General features: G+C 49.0%; 1 protein-coding gene across 2 annotated transcripts in view; it reads left to right on the forward strand.

The window, feature by feature from the left end:
- The first annotated feature begins 1576 nt into the window (after window positions 1–1576).
- The window catches only part of LOC134939453 (gastrula zinc finger protein XlCGF8.2DB-like), a 46661-nt gene continuing 32989 nt past the window's right edge, over window positions 1577–15248 (forward strand). Inside the window, exon 1 of one of the 2 annotated variants that reach the window (XM_063932135.1) lies at window positions 1577–1715. The gene's annotated coding sequence lies outside the window, so the exon portion shown is untranslated. Of the gene's footprint in view, window positions 1716–8458; window positions 8719–15248 lie in introns of those variants that run through there. The other variant, XM_063932136.1, reaches the window with a different exon arrangement.

Consider the following 15248-nt stretch of genomic DNA (forward strand, 5'->3'; position numbering starts at 1 on the left):
AAATAACCAACAGATGCCCTAATATCATGACAATAAAAACATTGGCAGATAACACTTTGACTTGAATCACCCAAATAAAGATAATATTAACAATTAAGAATACATTATAGATTAATTGGGATATATATTCTTTGGTGCAAATTTTCAAAGTTTTAGTCTGAATATGAAACATACTGATATGTCTGATTATACAGAACAGGTAATATACTATTTAACTGGATTATGTCTGCATGTGGATTTTATACTGTACATTCTAAATAAAATTGATGGGGAAATTATGAAATTTGATTGCCAAATTATGAAATCAGTTTAGCGGGGGGGGGGGGGGGGGTTGTAGAAAGTAGGGCCACTAGCTTCGTTGCGACCCGGACAGCCCTTTTGTTGCCAAAACACCTTCCCGCCTACTGTTCTCCGGCTTGTACATTGATATTTCTTAATTATGAATATCTACCACGCAAAAACGTAAAAAAACATGACAGCCTCAATAGATAGTTTCCCTGAAAAATCCTTTTAAATGTTGGCCAATACGATCCATTTAACAAAACATTAACTTGTCTGAAGTAGTTAATGAACAATAACTTAATTTATTGAGCATGGTTATTAAGAGAGCGGAAGCTGTTCGTGAGCATGATTTGCCATAGAGCCAGTATAGTGTATCCGAGGCGCCTATAGTAGCATTACAGCTGAGCCCACCTCTCGGACCTGTGCCCTAAACTTAGATCACATCACACGGTGACAGTGACTGCATACCCTCCAACAATTTACACACAAAGGTGGTCATTCCGAGTTGTTCGCTCGGTAATTTTTTTCGCATCGCAGCGATTTTCCGCTTAGTGCGCATGCGCAATGTCCGCAGTGCGACTGCGCCAAGTAAATTTGCTATGTAGTTTGGAATTTTACTCACGGCTTTTTCATCGTTCTGGTGATCGTAGTGTGATTGACAGGAAGTGGGTGTTACTGGGCGGAAACTGGCCGTTTTATAGGTGTGTGCGGAAAAACGCTACCGTTTCTGGGAAAAACGCGGGAGTGGCTGGAGAAACGGAGGAGTGTCTGGGCGAACGCTGGGTGTGTTTGTGACGTCAAACCAGGAACGACAAGCACTGAACTGATCGCAGATGCCGAGTAAGTCTGGAGCTACTCAGAAACTGCTAAGAGAGGTGTATTCGCAATATTGCGAATACGTCGTTCGCAATTTTAAGAAGCTAAGATTCACTCCCAGTAGGCGGCGGCTTAGCGTGAGTAAATCTGCTAAAAACAGCTTGCGAGCGAACAACTCGGAACGAGGGCCAAAAAGCGGTACAAAAGCGAAAAGGGGGCGTGGTCACGGGTAAAGGGGGCGTGGCCACGTCCCTTTCCTATACTTTCAATGGAAGTTTGGAGAGCCAAAAATAGGTACAGACCATAACAAAAAGGTACTGTACCTATTAAAAAGGTACAGTTGGAGGGTATGTGACTGTGGACTCGGAGAACGCGGCATACATGAATCTCTCTCATCTCAACAGAAAAATCACAGCTTTGATACCTACTGTATCACATTTTTATTTTTTTCCCCTTGCCCCTCAGCATCATGGAAGCTGTAGTCATTCTGTTCATCAACTAGGTATACATTGTAAGAGAATCGCTACTAAGACCATAATGCTGTGCACCCATTACTACCATTGGCTGATGTGTTCACCAAATCACAGGCGCCCCCGGACGGATTTCCGCCCAGCAAGGTAGGAGCGGGTGCTGCTGAGCGCTGTAAACTGTGTGTGGTTAGCGATTGTTAATTATACTGCGCTGCTGGGCATCGTGCTCGGGAAGATACCTGGCGGCTAAGCTGCTGTGCTGTTGTGGAATTAGTCCCAGCTTCCCCTGCAAGTCTCCTGATCGCAGGGAATGCTGGGACTTGTAGTAAAACATATGTCGGGATCCTCCACCGTGCACTACGTGCCATGGCAGTGATCTCTTTTAGTACCTATAGCTCCATAGACACCGCAGTGACATACTCTGACACCGGTTTAGCTGTGGAAAATTTTATGTGACAAATTTAAAAACCTTGTATCGATATAGCATTAATAGTGATCAATGTGAAACTGCCAGAAAGTATTAATATTATACCTCCCTTGGCCTTATATCTTAAAATAGTCTGGTTTTCGGTTTTATTGTGGAAGTCCTCTTGTCATGGTGTAATAGCCCTCTTCCTGCGCCCGAGTCAAATTCAGAACACTACCATTGGCGCAACTGGCAGTTTGCATTACCATGGGAGTCATGTATGCAGTATGATCCCTTTGCCTGTCTCTTCTCTAGCAGGTACGGTGCAGGAAGCGGCAGAAGACCCTGACCACAAAAATGGCTCCAATGGTAATGCTAACAGTATGCAGAAGACCCAGTAGTGGCGCCAATGGTAGTGGTTCTGAATTTGAACCCTAATCCCAACTGTGTTATGTTGGAACATACTTGCCTACCTGCCCCTCTCCATGAGGGAGAAAATAAGATTTTACTCACCGGTAAATCTATTTCTCATAGTCCGTAGTGGATGCTGGGAACTCCGTAAGGACCATGGGGAATAGTGGCTCCGCAGGAGACTGGGCACAACTAAAGAAAGCTTTAGGACTACCTGGTGTGCACTGGCTCCTCCCTCTATGACCCTCCTCCAGACCTCAGTTAGGATACTGTGCCCGGAAGAGATGACACAATAAGGAAAGGATTTTGAATCCCGGGTAAGACTCATACCAGCCACACCAATCACACCGTATAACTCGTGATACTATACCCAGTTAACAGTATGAAATATAACTGAGCCTCTCAACAGATGGCCCAACAATAACCCTTTAGTTAAACAATAACTATATACAAGTATTGCAGACAATCCGCACTTGGGACGGGCGCCCAGCATCCACTACGGACTACGAGAAATAGATTTACCGGTGAGTAAAATCTTATTTTCTCTGACGTCCTAGTGGATGCTGGGAACTCCGTAAGGACCATGGGGATTATACCAAAGCTCCCAAACGCGCGGGAGAGTGCGGATGACTCTGAAGCACCGAATGAGCGAACTCTAGGTCCTCCTCAGCCAGGGTATCAAACTTGTAGAATTTAGCAAATGTGTTTGACCCCGACCAAGTAGCTGCTCGGCAAAGTTGTAAAGCCGAGACCCCTCGGGCAGGCGCCCAAGAAGAGCCCACCTTCCTCGTGGAATGGGCTTTTACAGATTTAGGATGCAGCAGTCCAGCCGCAGAATGTGCAAGTTGAATCGTGCTACAGATCCAGCGAGCAATAGTCTGCTTTGAAGCAGGCGCACCCAACTTGTTGGGCGCATGCAGGATAAATAGCGAGTCAGTCTTTCTGACTCCAGCTATCCTGGAAACATAGATTTTTAGGGCCCGGACTACATCCAGCAACTTGGAGTCCTCCAAGTCACGAGTAGCCGCAGGCACCGCAATAGGCTGGTTCAAATGAAACGCTGAAACCACCTTTGGGAGAAATTGGGGACGAGTCCTCAATTCCGCCCTATCCATATGGAAAATCAGATAAGGGCTTTTACAAGACAAAGCCGCCAATTCTGACACACGCCTGGCCGAAGCCAAGGCCAACAGCATGACCACTTTCCACGTGAGATATTTTAGTTCCACGGTTTTAAGTGGTTCAAACCAATGCGACTTTAGGAAATCCAACACCACGTTGAGATCCCAAGGTGCCACTGGGGGCACAAAAGGGGGCTGAATATGCAGCACTCCCTTAACAAATGTCTGAACTTCAGGTAGTGAAGCCAGTTATTTTTGGAAGAAAATCGATAGAGCCGAAATCTGGACCTTAATGGAACCCAATTTTAGGCCCATAGTCACCCCTGACTGTAGGAAGTGCAGAAATCGACCTAGCTGAAATTCCTCCGTTGGGGCCTTCCTGGCCTCACACCACGCAACATATTTCCGCCATATGCGGTGATAATGGTTTGCGGTCACTTCTTTCCTAGCTTTAATAAGCGTAGGGATAACTTCCTCCGGAATGCCCTTTTCCTTCAGGATCCGGCGTTCAACCGCCATGCCGTCAAACGCAGCCGCGGTAAGTCTTGGAACAGACAGGGCCCCTGCTGCAGCAGGTCCTGTCTGAGCGGCAGAGGCCATGGGTCCTCTGAGATCATTTCTTGAAGTTCTGGGTACCAAGCTCTTCTTGGCCAATCCGGAACAATGAGTATAGTTCTTACTCCTCTCCTTCTTATTAGTCTCAGTACCGTGGGTATGAGAGGCAGAGGAGGGAACACATACACCGACCGGTACACCCACGGTGTTACCAGAGCGTCCACAGCTATCGCCTGAGGGTCCCTTGACCTGGCGCAATATCTTTTTAGCTTTTTGTTGAGGCGGGACGCCATCATGTCCACCTGTGGCCTCTCCCACCGGTGTACAATCATTTGGAAGACTTCTGGATGAAGTCCCCACTCTCCCGGGTGGAGGTCGTGTCTGCTGAGAAAGTCTGCTTCCCAGTTGTCCACTCCGGGAATGAACACTGCAGACAGTGCTAACACATGATTTTCCGCCCATCGGAGAATCCTAGTGGCTTTTGCCATTGCTATCCTGCTTCTTGTGCCGCCCTGTCGGTTTACATGGGCGACCGCCGTGATGTTGTCTGACTGGATCAGCACCGGCTGGTGTTGAAGCAGGGGTCTTGCCTGACTTAGGGCATTGTAAATGGCCCTTAGTTCCAGAATATTTATGTGTAGGGAAGTCTCCTGACTTGTCCATAGTCCCTGGAAGTTTCTTCCCTGTGTGACTGCCCCCCAACCTCGAAGGCTGGCATCCGTGGTCACCAGGACCCAGTCCTGTATGCCAAATCTGCGGCCCTCTAGAAGATGAGCACTCTGCAGCCACCACAACAGCGACACCCTGGTCCTTGGAGACAGGGTTATCAGCCGATGCATCTGAAGATGCGTTCCGGACCACTTGTCCAACAGATCCCACTGAAAGATCCTTGCATGGAACCTTCCGAATGGAATTGCTTCGTAAGAAGCCACCATCTTTCCCAGGACTCGCGTGCAGTGGTGCACCGACACCTGTTTTGGTTTTAGGAGGTCTCTGACTGGAGATGACAACTCCTTGGCCTTCTCCTCCGGGAGAAATACTTTTTTCTGTTCTGTGTCCAGAACCATCCCCAGGAACAGTAGACGCGTTGTAGGAACCAGCTGCGACTTTGGAATATTCAGGATCCAGCCGTGCTGTTGTAGCACTTCCCGAGCTAGTGCTACACCGATCAACAACTGTTCCCTGGACCTCGTCTTTATAAGGAGATCGTCCAAGTACGGGATAATTAAAACTCCCTTTCTCCGAAGGAGTATCATCATTTCGGCCATTACCTTGGTAAATACCCTCGGTGCCGTGGACAGACCAAACGGCAACGTCTGGAATTGGTAATGACAGTCCTGTACCACAAATCTGAGGTACTCCTGGTGAGGAGGGTAAATGGGGACATGCAGGTAAGCATCCTTGATGTCCAGTGATACCATGGAATCCCCCTCGTCCAGGCTTGCAATCACCGCCCTGAGCGATTCCATCTTGAACTTGAACCTTCTTATATAAGTGTTCAAGGATTTTAAATTTAAAATGAGTCTCACCGAACCGTCCGGTTTCGGTACCACAAACATTGTGGAATAGTAACCCCGTCCTTGTTGAAGGAGGGGTACCTTGATTATCACCTGCTGAGAATACAGCTTGTGAATCGCCTCCAGCACTGCCTCCCTGTCCGGGGGAGCTGTCGGCAAGGCAGATTTGAGGAAACGGCGAGGGGGAGACGTCTCGAATTCCAGCTTGTACCCCTGAGATACTACTTGTAGAATCCAGGGATCCACCCGTGAGCGAGCCCACTGGTCGCTGAAGTTCTTGAGACGGGCCCCCACCGTACCTGGCTCCGCCTGTGGAGCCCCAGCGTCATGCGGTGGACTTAGAGGAAGCGGGGAAGGACTTTTGTTCCTGGGAACTGGCTGTATGTTGCAGCTTTTTCCCTCTACCTCTGCCTCTGGGCAGAAAGGACGCGCCTCTAACCCGCTTGCCTTTCTGGGGCCGAAAGGACTGTACCTGATAATACGGTGCTTTCTTTGGCTGTGAGGGAACATGGGGTAAAAATGCTGACTTCCCAGCTGTCGCTGTGGAAACGAGGTCCGAGAGACCATCCCCAAACAACTCCTCACCTTTGTAAGGCAATACTTCCATGTGCCTTTTAGAATCTGCATCTCCTGTCCACTGCCGAGTCCACAATCCTCTCCTGGCAGAAATGGACATTGCGTTTATTTTAGATGCCAGCCGGCAAATATCCCTCTGTGCATCTCTCATGTACAAGACAGCGTCTTTAATATGCTCTACGGTTAGCAATATAGTGTCCCTGTCTAGGGTATCAATGTTTTCCGACAGGGAATCTGACCACGCAGCTGCAGCACTGCACATCCATGCTGAAGCCCTAGCCGGTCTCAGTATAATACCTGAGTGTGTATATACAGACTTCAGGATAGCCTCCTGCTTTCTATTGCAGGCTCCTTTAGGGCGGCCGTGTCCGGAGACGGTAGTGCCACCTTTTTTGACAGACGTGTGAGCGCTTTATCCACCCTAGGGGATGTCTCCCAACGTGACCTGTCCTGTGGCGGGAAAGGGTACGCCATTAGTAACTTTTTAGAAATTAACAGTTTCTTATCGGGGGAAGCCCACGCTTCTTCACACACTTCATTTAATTCATCAGATGGGGGAAAAACCACTGGTAGTTTTTTCTCCCCAAACATGATACCCTTTTTTGTGGTACCTGGGGTAATATCAGAAATATGCAACACATTTTTCATTGCTGTAATCATGTAACGGGTGGCTCTATTGGAATGTACACTAGTCTCATCATCGTCGACACTGGAGTCAGTATCCGTGTCGACATCTGTGTCTGCCATCTGAGGTAGCGGGCGTTTTAGAACCCCTGATGGCTTTAGAGACGTCTGGGCAGGCACAGGCTGAGAAGCCGGCTGTCCCACATCTGTTATGTCGTCAAACCTTTTATGTAAGGAGTCGATACTCTCGCGTAATTCCTTCCACATAACCATCCACTCAGGTGTCGACCCCGCAGGGGGTGACATCACATTTATTGGCACCTGCTCCGCCTCCACATAAGCCTCCTCGTCAAACATGTCGACACAGCCGTACCGACACACCGCACACACACAGGGAATGCTCTGACTGAGGACAGGACCCCACAAAGCCCTTTGGGGAGACAGAGAGAGAGTATGCCAGCACACACCAACAGCGCTATATAACACAGGGATTAACACTATAACTGAGTGATTTTTCCCAATAGCTGCTTGTATACACAATATTGCGCCTGAATTTAGTGCCCCCCCTCTCTTTTTTACCCTATGTAGTCTGGAAACTGCAGGGGAGAGCCTGGGAGCGATCCTTCCAGCGGAGCTGTGAGGGAAAATGGCGCCAGTGTGCTGAGGGAGATAGCCCCGCCCCTTTTTCGGCGGACTTCTCCCGCTTTTTTCTATGTATATCTGGCAGGGGTAGTTTACACATATATAGTCTCTATGACTATATTATGTGTTATTTGCCAGCCAAGGTACTCAATATTGCAGCCCAGGGCGCCCCCCCCCCCCCCCAGCGCCCTGCACCCATCAGTGACCGGAGTGTGAGGTGTGCATGGGAAGCAATGGCGCACAGCTGCAGTGCTGTGCGCTACCTTGATGAAGACCGAAGTCTTCTGCCGCTGATTTCTAGGACCCTCTTCTTGCTTCTGGCTCTGTAAGGGGGACGGCGGCGGGGTCCGGGACCGGACAACCGAGGCTGGGCCTGTGTTCGATCCCTCTGGAGCTAATGGTGTCCAGTAGCCTAGAAGCCCAAGCTAGCTGCAAGCAGGTAGGTTCGCTTCTCTCCCCTTAGTCCCTCGTAGCAGTGAGTCTGTTGCCAGCAGATCTCACTGAAAATAAAAAACCTAAAATAAACTTTCTTTTTCTAAGAGCTCAGGAGAGCCCCTAGTGTGCATCCAGCTCAGCCGGGCACAAAATTCTAACTGAGGTCTGGAGGAGGGTCATAGAGGGAGGAGCCAGTGCACACCAGGTAGTCCTAAAGCTTTCTTTAGTTGTGCCCAGTCTCCTGCGGAGCCGCTATTCCCCATGGTCCTTACGGAGTTCCCAGCATCCACTAGGACGTCAGAGAAAATGCTGTGTTCCTGGACTTTCCTGGTAATGTATGATTGCCATCACCTGTGGTGAAACACCTTTCTTATCAATTAACTAGCTCACCACAGGTGATGGCAATCATACATTACCAGGAAAGTCCAGGAACAGAGCATTTCTCCGGCTGGGTCCACAGGATAACATTGGGATATGCTTGAGCGTCAGCGGATTGGCACCAAATCGATCACAAGCTTTGCGGCCTCCCAGGATGCATCGGGCTCGTTCATATATCCTGCCCACCGACTCAGTCAAATCAGTTGTTTGTTTGGTGCGGCAGGAGTCGGACCATGGTCACAGGGCTGCTGTGTTTGGCAGCCCTAAGAGCTTTTGATTTATTTTTATAGTCTTACCTTTTTTTTGAGTGAACTTTCCTAACAGCGTCTTACACGCATATTGGAAAGAGTCGCTTCAACAACTCTCCGCCGGGTCGCAACAACGCTTACCCACGGTACAAGTGCTGTCTCAACGGGCGTCTGTGTCGGATATTACTAGCAGGTCCAGCAGACGTTACTAGGCTGTGGCCGGAGCACGGGGAGAAGGTAAGGCATCGATTCCGCTTAGAGGGGGCATACGAACACAGTCGCACTGATTTGGGAGGAGACTACCAAACAGTAGCTGGCGCGCCATCACCACGGGTGCTCTAGCACTAGGCTTTAGGGATCAGAAGGCGCCAGGATTAGTTTGAGGCTGCAATCCCTAGGGTTGATGCCAGCAGTGGGGAGTCAGACGCTCTCCTGGTCTCCCCTCCCCCCAGTTCATGACCAGTTACCGAGCGTCTCCCGCCATGAACTGATAGCCTCACTTCCGTCTCGGACGCTACCACGAGGGAACTCGGTCGCAGCATGGTGCTGCATCTGTATACACTAAAGTTTGACCGCTAAGAGACTGGGTCGCAGACAGGAGCGTCTGCATACACTAACGTTCACTGGGCGTCTGTGTCTAATGAAAATACCGGAGCGGCAGTGTACACTAGTAGCGTTTGGATCCACTCAGCGGTTTGCTAACGTATTGATCGATCCTGGAAGTGGGGTGAGTTTCCCTGTATCCCACTCTACAGAGTAAGGGTTATATAGCACTAAAATTCTATCTACTATAATAGTATGAATAGTTAAGTTTAGTGCCTATTGCATATGAGGTTTTTGTTCAATGCTAAAGTTTTCTCCGCAATTGCGTCTGAATACATTAAAATAACTGTATAATACAGAGAGCAGTAGTTGTATGCCTACATACTTGAAATGTGTTTGTAGTTGTTAATATGCTCATATGATTAATAATATCATGTGGCTGACTGCTAGTGTGATTGCTGTGCTGACTTTATATATGTTAGTCAGTGTTCTTTTTTCTGAACCTCAATGCTGGTGCTTGGGTTGGGGTCAGATTGATATAACTTTTTATGCAATATAAAGTGTGTTCAGTCACAGATTGTGTAGTACTGTGGCATACCTCCCAACATGACCCTCTCCAGGAGGGACAGAATGCTCTGCTCCTGGACTTCCCTCTTAATGTATGATTGCTATCACCTGTGCTGAAACACCTTTCTTATCCATCAACCTGTCCAAAACAGGTGTCGTCAATCATAAATTAAGAGAAAAGTCCAGAAGCATAGCATTGTGTCCTTCCTGGAGAGGGTCATGTTGGGAGGTATGCTGTGGAAGAGTTGATTATTTATCATGTCTAAGAGCGGCAAAGGTGACGAGGTTACTACAGTAACACCAACACTTAAAACATGTTTATCCTGCAAGGTGGGGTTAATAACTCAATCCTTGGGAAATAATGGGTTTTGTGCAAATTGCTTTTCATTTCAGCATAGATGCACCTTGGGCCATATTTGCACAGACTCTATCCAGTATAGCTGACAGGTTGGCCCCTGCAGCTCCAACCGCAGGAATAGGTTACACGATTAACCCTTACATGCAGCTCCCATCTTATGGTATAGACCAGGCATGTCCAAACTGTGGCCCTCCAGCTGTTGTGAAACTACACATCCCAGCATGCCCTGACACAGCTTTGGCATTCTCTGACAGGAAAACTGTGTCAGGGCATGCTGGGATATGTAGTTTCACAACAGCTGGAGGGCCGCAGTTTGGACATGCCTGGTGTAGAAGCTGTAGGGTCTATAAGTCAACAAGCTGATAAACCGAGGGTAAATATATCATCTAATTCACAGGCTACACAGGAGGATACAACAGATGATGACTCCTTATACTCTACTTCGCCTCATGAAGAACAAATAGAGGCATTCAGCTCAGACGATATAGCTGAGTTAATTGGAGCAATGAAGGCTATTCTGTCTCTAGAACATAGGTTCTCAAACTCGGTCCTCAGGACCCCACACAGTGCATGTTTTGCAGGTGCACAGGTGAATTAATTACTCACTGACACATTTTAAAAGGTCCACAGGTGGAGCTAATTATTTCACTTGCGATTCTGTGAGGAGACCTGCAAAACATGCAGTGTGTGGGGTCCTGAGGACCGAGTTTGAGAACCTGTGCTCTAGAAGATTCAGTTGAGCCAATAGTAAAAAAATAAGATTTTAAACCTACCGGTAAATCTTTTTCTCGTAGTCCGTAGAGGATGCTGGGGACTCCGTAAGGACCATGGGGATTGACGGGCTCCGCAGGAGACATGGGCACTTTAAGAAAAACTTTAGGTATGGGTGTGCACTGGCTCCTCCCTCTATGCCCCTCCTCCAGACCTCAGTTAGAGAAACTGTGCCTAGAGGAAACGGACAGTATGAGGAAAGGATTTTGTTAATCCAAGGGCAAGATTCATACCAGCCACACCAATCACACCGTATAACTTGTGATATACTAACCAGTTAACAGTATGAAAACAACATAGCATCAGTCCAAGACTGATGAAAACTATAACATAACCCTTATGTAAGCAAAACTATAAACAAGTCTTGCAGAAGTAGTCCGCACTTGGGACGGGCGCCCAGCATCCTCTACGGACTACGAGAAAAAGATTTACCGGTAGGTTTAAAATCTTATTTTCTCTGACGTCCTAGTGGATGCTGGGTACTCCGTAAGGACCATGGGGAATAGACGGGCTCCGCAGGAGACTGGGCACTCTTAAAAGAAAGATTAGGTACTATATCTGGTGTGCACTGGCTCCTCCCTCTATGCCCCTCCTTCAGACCCAGTTAGAATCTGTGCCCGGCCAGAGCTGGATGCACCTAGTGGGCTCTCCTGAGCTTACTAGAAAAGAAAGTATTTGTTAGGTTTTTTATTTTCAGTGAGATCTGCTGGCAACAGACTCACTGCTACGAGGGACTGAGGGGAGAGAAGCAAACCTACCTGCTTGCAGCTAGCTTGTGCTTCTAAGGCTACTGGACACCATTAGCTCAAGAGGGATCGAACACAGGGCCCGACCTCGATCGTCCGTTCCCGGAGCCGCGCCGCCGTCCCCCTTGCAGAGCCAGAAGACGCAGGAGAAAATCGGCGGCTGAAGACTCCGGTCTTCAATAAGGTAGCGCACAGCACTGCAGCTGTGCGCCATTGCTCCCACAGCACACCACACGCTCCGGTCACTGTAGGGTGCAGGCGCTGGGGGGGCGCCCTGGGCGCGCCCTGGGCTGCAATATGTATACCTTTTTTGGCAAAATGCACATAATACAGTTATAAACTCTATATGTGCCTAATCCCCCTCCATAAATATTATTAAAAAAGCGGGAGAAGCCCGCCGCTGAAGGGGCGGGGCCTTCTTCCTCAGCACAGCCAGCGCCATTTTCTCTTCACAGCTCCGCTGGAAGGACGCTCCCCAGGCTCTCCCCTGCAGTATATACTACGAGAAGGGTAAAAAAGAGGGGGGGGGGCACATAAATTTAGGCGCAAAAGGTGATATAAGCAGCTATTGGGGGAAAATTCACTTTGTGTTAGTGTAAATCCCTCTGTTATATAGCGCTCTGGTGTGTGCTGGCATACTCTCTCTCTGTCTCCCCAAAGGACTTTGTGGGGTCCTGTCCTCAGTCAGAGCATCCCCTGTGTGTGTGTGCGGTGTGTCGGTACGGCTGTGTCGACATGTTTGATGAGGACGCTTACGTGGAGGCGGAGCAGGAGCCGATAAGTGTGATGTCGCCCCCTGCGGGGCCGACACCAGAGTGGATGGATATGTGGAAGGTATTAACCGACAGTGTCAACTCCTTGCATAAAAGGTTCGATGACGTAACAGCTTTGGGACAGCCGGCATCTCAGCCCGCGCCTGCCCAGGCGTCTCAGAGGCCATCAGGGGCTCAAAAACGCCCGCTACCTCAGATGGCAGACTCAGATGTCGACACGGAGTCTGACTCCAGTGTAGACGAGGATGAGACAAATGTACAATCCACAAGGGCCATCCGATGCATGATTACGGCAATGAAAAATGTGTTGCACATTTCTGACATTAACCCGGTTACCACTAAAAAGGGTATTATGTTTGGGGAGAAAAAGCAGCCAGTGACTTTTCCCCCATCTGATGAGTTAAATGAATTGTGTGAAGAAGCGTGGTGTTCCCCAGATAAGAAATTAGTGATTTCTAAGAGGTTACTAATGGCGTACCCTTTCCCGCCAACGGACAGGTTGCGTTGGGAAACATCCCCTAGGGTGGACAAGGCGCTCACACGCTTATCAAAAAAGGTGGCACTGCCGTCTCAGGATACGGCCGCCTTAAATGAGCCTGCAGATAGAAAGCAGGAGGCTATCCTGAAGTCTGTGTAAACACACTCAGGTACTATACTGAGACCTGCTATTGCTTCAGCATGGATGTGTAGTGCTGCAGCAGCATGGTCTGATACCCTGTCAGATAACATTAATTCCCTTGACAGGTATACTATTTTGCTAACCATAGAGCATATTAAAGACGTAGTCTTATATATGAGGGATGCACAGAGGGACATTTGCCGGCTGGCATCTAGAATTAATGCAATGTCCATTTCTGCCAGGAGAGTATTATGGACTCGGCAGTGGACAGGTGATGCTGATTCTAAAAGGCACATGGAAGTTTTGCCTTATAAAGGTGAGGAATTGTTTGGGGACGGTCTCTCGGACCTCGTATCCACAGCAACAGCTGGGAAGTCGACTTTTTTACCTCAGGTTCCCTCACAGCCTAAGAAAGCACCGTATTATCAAGTACAGTCCTTTCGGCCTCAGAAAGGCAAGCGGGTCAGAGGCGCGTCCTTTCTGCCCAGAGGCATGGGTAGAGGGAAAATGCTGCACCAGACAGCCAGTTCCCAGGAACAAAAATCCTCCCCTGCTTCCACTAAGTCCACCGCATGACGCTGGGGCTCCACAGGTGGAGCCAGGTGCAGTGGGGGCCCGTCTCCGGAACTTCAGCGACCAGTGGGTTCGCTCACAGGTGGATCTCTGGGTTCTACAAGTGGTATCTCAGGGATACAAGCTGGAGTTCGAGACGTCTCCCCCTCGCCGTTACCTCAAATCAGCCTTGCCAGCTACTCCCAAGGAAAGGGAGGTAGTACTGGCAGCAATTCACAAGCTGTACCTTCAGCAGGTGATAATCAAAGTTCTCCTCCTTCAACAGGGACGGGGTTACTATTCCACAATGTTTGTGGTACCGAAACCAGACGGTTCGGTGAGACCCATTCTGAATTTAAAATCCTTGAACACTTATATAAGGAAGTTCAAGTTCAAAATGGAATCGCTCAGGGCGGTTATTGCAAGCCTGGAAGAAGGGGATTTTATGGTGTCACTGGACATCAAGGATGCTTACCTACATGTCCCCATTTACCCACCTCACCAGGAGTACCTCAGGTTTGTGGTACAGGACTGCCATTACCAATTCCAGACGTTGCCGTTTGGTCTGTCCACGGCACCGAGGGTATTTACCAAGGTAATGGCCGAAATTATAATACTCCTTCGAAAAAAGGGAGTTATAATTATCCCGTACTTGGACGATCTCCTTATAAAGGCGAGGTCCAGGGAACAGTTGTTGATCGGAGCAGCACTAGCTCGGGAAGTGCTACAACAGCACGGCTGGATCCTGAATATTCCAAAGTCGCAGCTGGTTCCTACAACGCGTCTACTGTTCCTGGGGATGGTTCTGGACACAGAACAGAAAAAAGTGTTTCTCCCGGAGCAGAAGGCCAAGGAGTTGTCATCTCTAGTCAGAGACCTCCTAAAACCAAAACAGGTGTCGGTGCACCACTGCACGCGAGTCCTGGGAAAGATGGTAGCTTCTTACGAAGCAATTCCATTCGGAAGGTTCCATGCAAGGATCTTTCAGTGGGATCTGTTGGACAAGTGGTCCGGATCACATCTTCAGATGCATCGGCTGATAACCCTGTCTCCAAGGACCAGGGTGTCGCTGTTGTGGTGGCTGCAGAGTGCTCATCTTCTAGAGGGCCGCAGATTCGGCATATAGGACTGGGTCCTGGTGACCACGGATGCCAGCCTTCGAGGTTGGGGGGCAGTCACACAGGGAATAAAACTTCCAAGGACTATGGACGAGTCAGGAGACTTCCCTACACATAAATATTCTGGAACTAAGGGCCATTTACAATGCCCTAAGTCAGGCAAGACCCCTGCTTCAACACCAGCCGGTGCTGATCCAGTCAGACAACATCACGGCGGTCGCCCATGTAAACCGTCAGGGCGGCACAAGAAGCAGGATGGCGATGGCAGAAGCCACAAGGATTCTCCGATGGGCGGAAAATCATGTGTTAGCACTGTCAGCAGTGTTCATTCCGGGAGTGGACAACAGGGAAGCAGACTTCCTCAGCAGGCACGACCTCCACCCGGGAGAGTGGGGACTTCATCCAGAAGTCTTCCAAATGATTGTACACCGTTGGGAAAGGCCACAGGTGGACATGATGGCGTCCCGCCTCAACAAAAAGCTAAAAAGATATTGCGCCAGGTCAAGGGACCCTCAGGCGATAGCTGTGGACGCTCTAGTGACATCGTGGGTGTACCAGTCGGTTTATGTGTTCCCTCCTCTGCCTCTCATACCCAAGGTACTGAGAATAATAAGAAGGAGAGGAGTAAGAACTATACTTGTGGTTCCGGATTGGCCAAGAAGAGCTTGGTACCCAGAACTTCAAGAAATGATCTCAGAGGACCCATGGCCTCTGACGCTC

This window comes from Pseudophryne corroboree, chromosome 1, assembly GCF_028390025.1.
Source record: "Pseudophryne corroboree isolate aPseCor3 chromosome 1, aPseCor3.hap2, whole genome shotgun sequence".
In the NCBI taxonomy this organism is placed as follows: Eukaryota; Metazoa; Chordata; class Amphibia; order Anura; family Myobatrachidae; genus Pseudophryne; species Pseudophryne corroboree.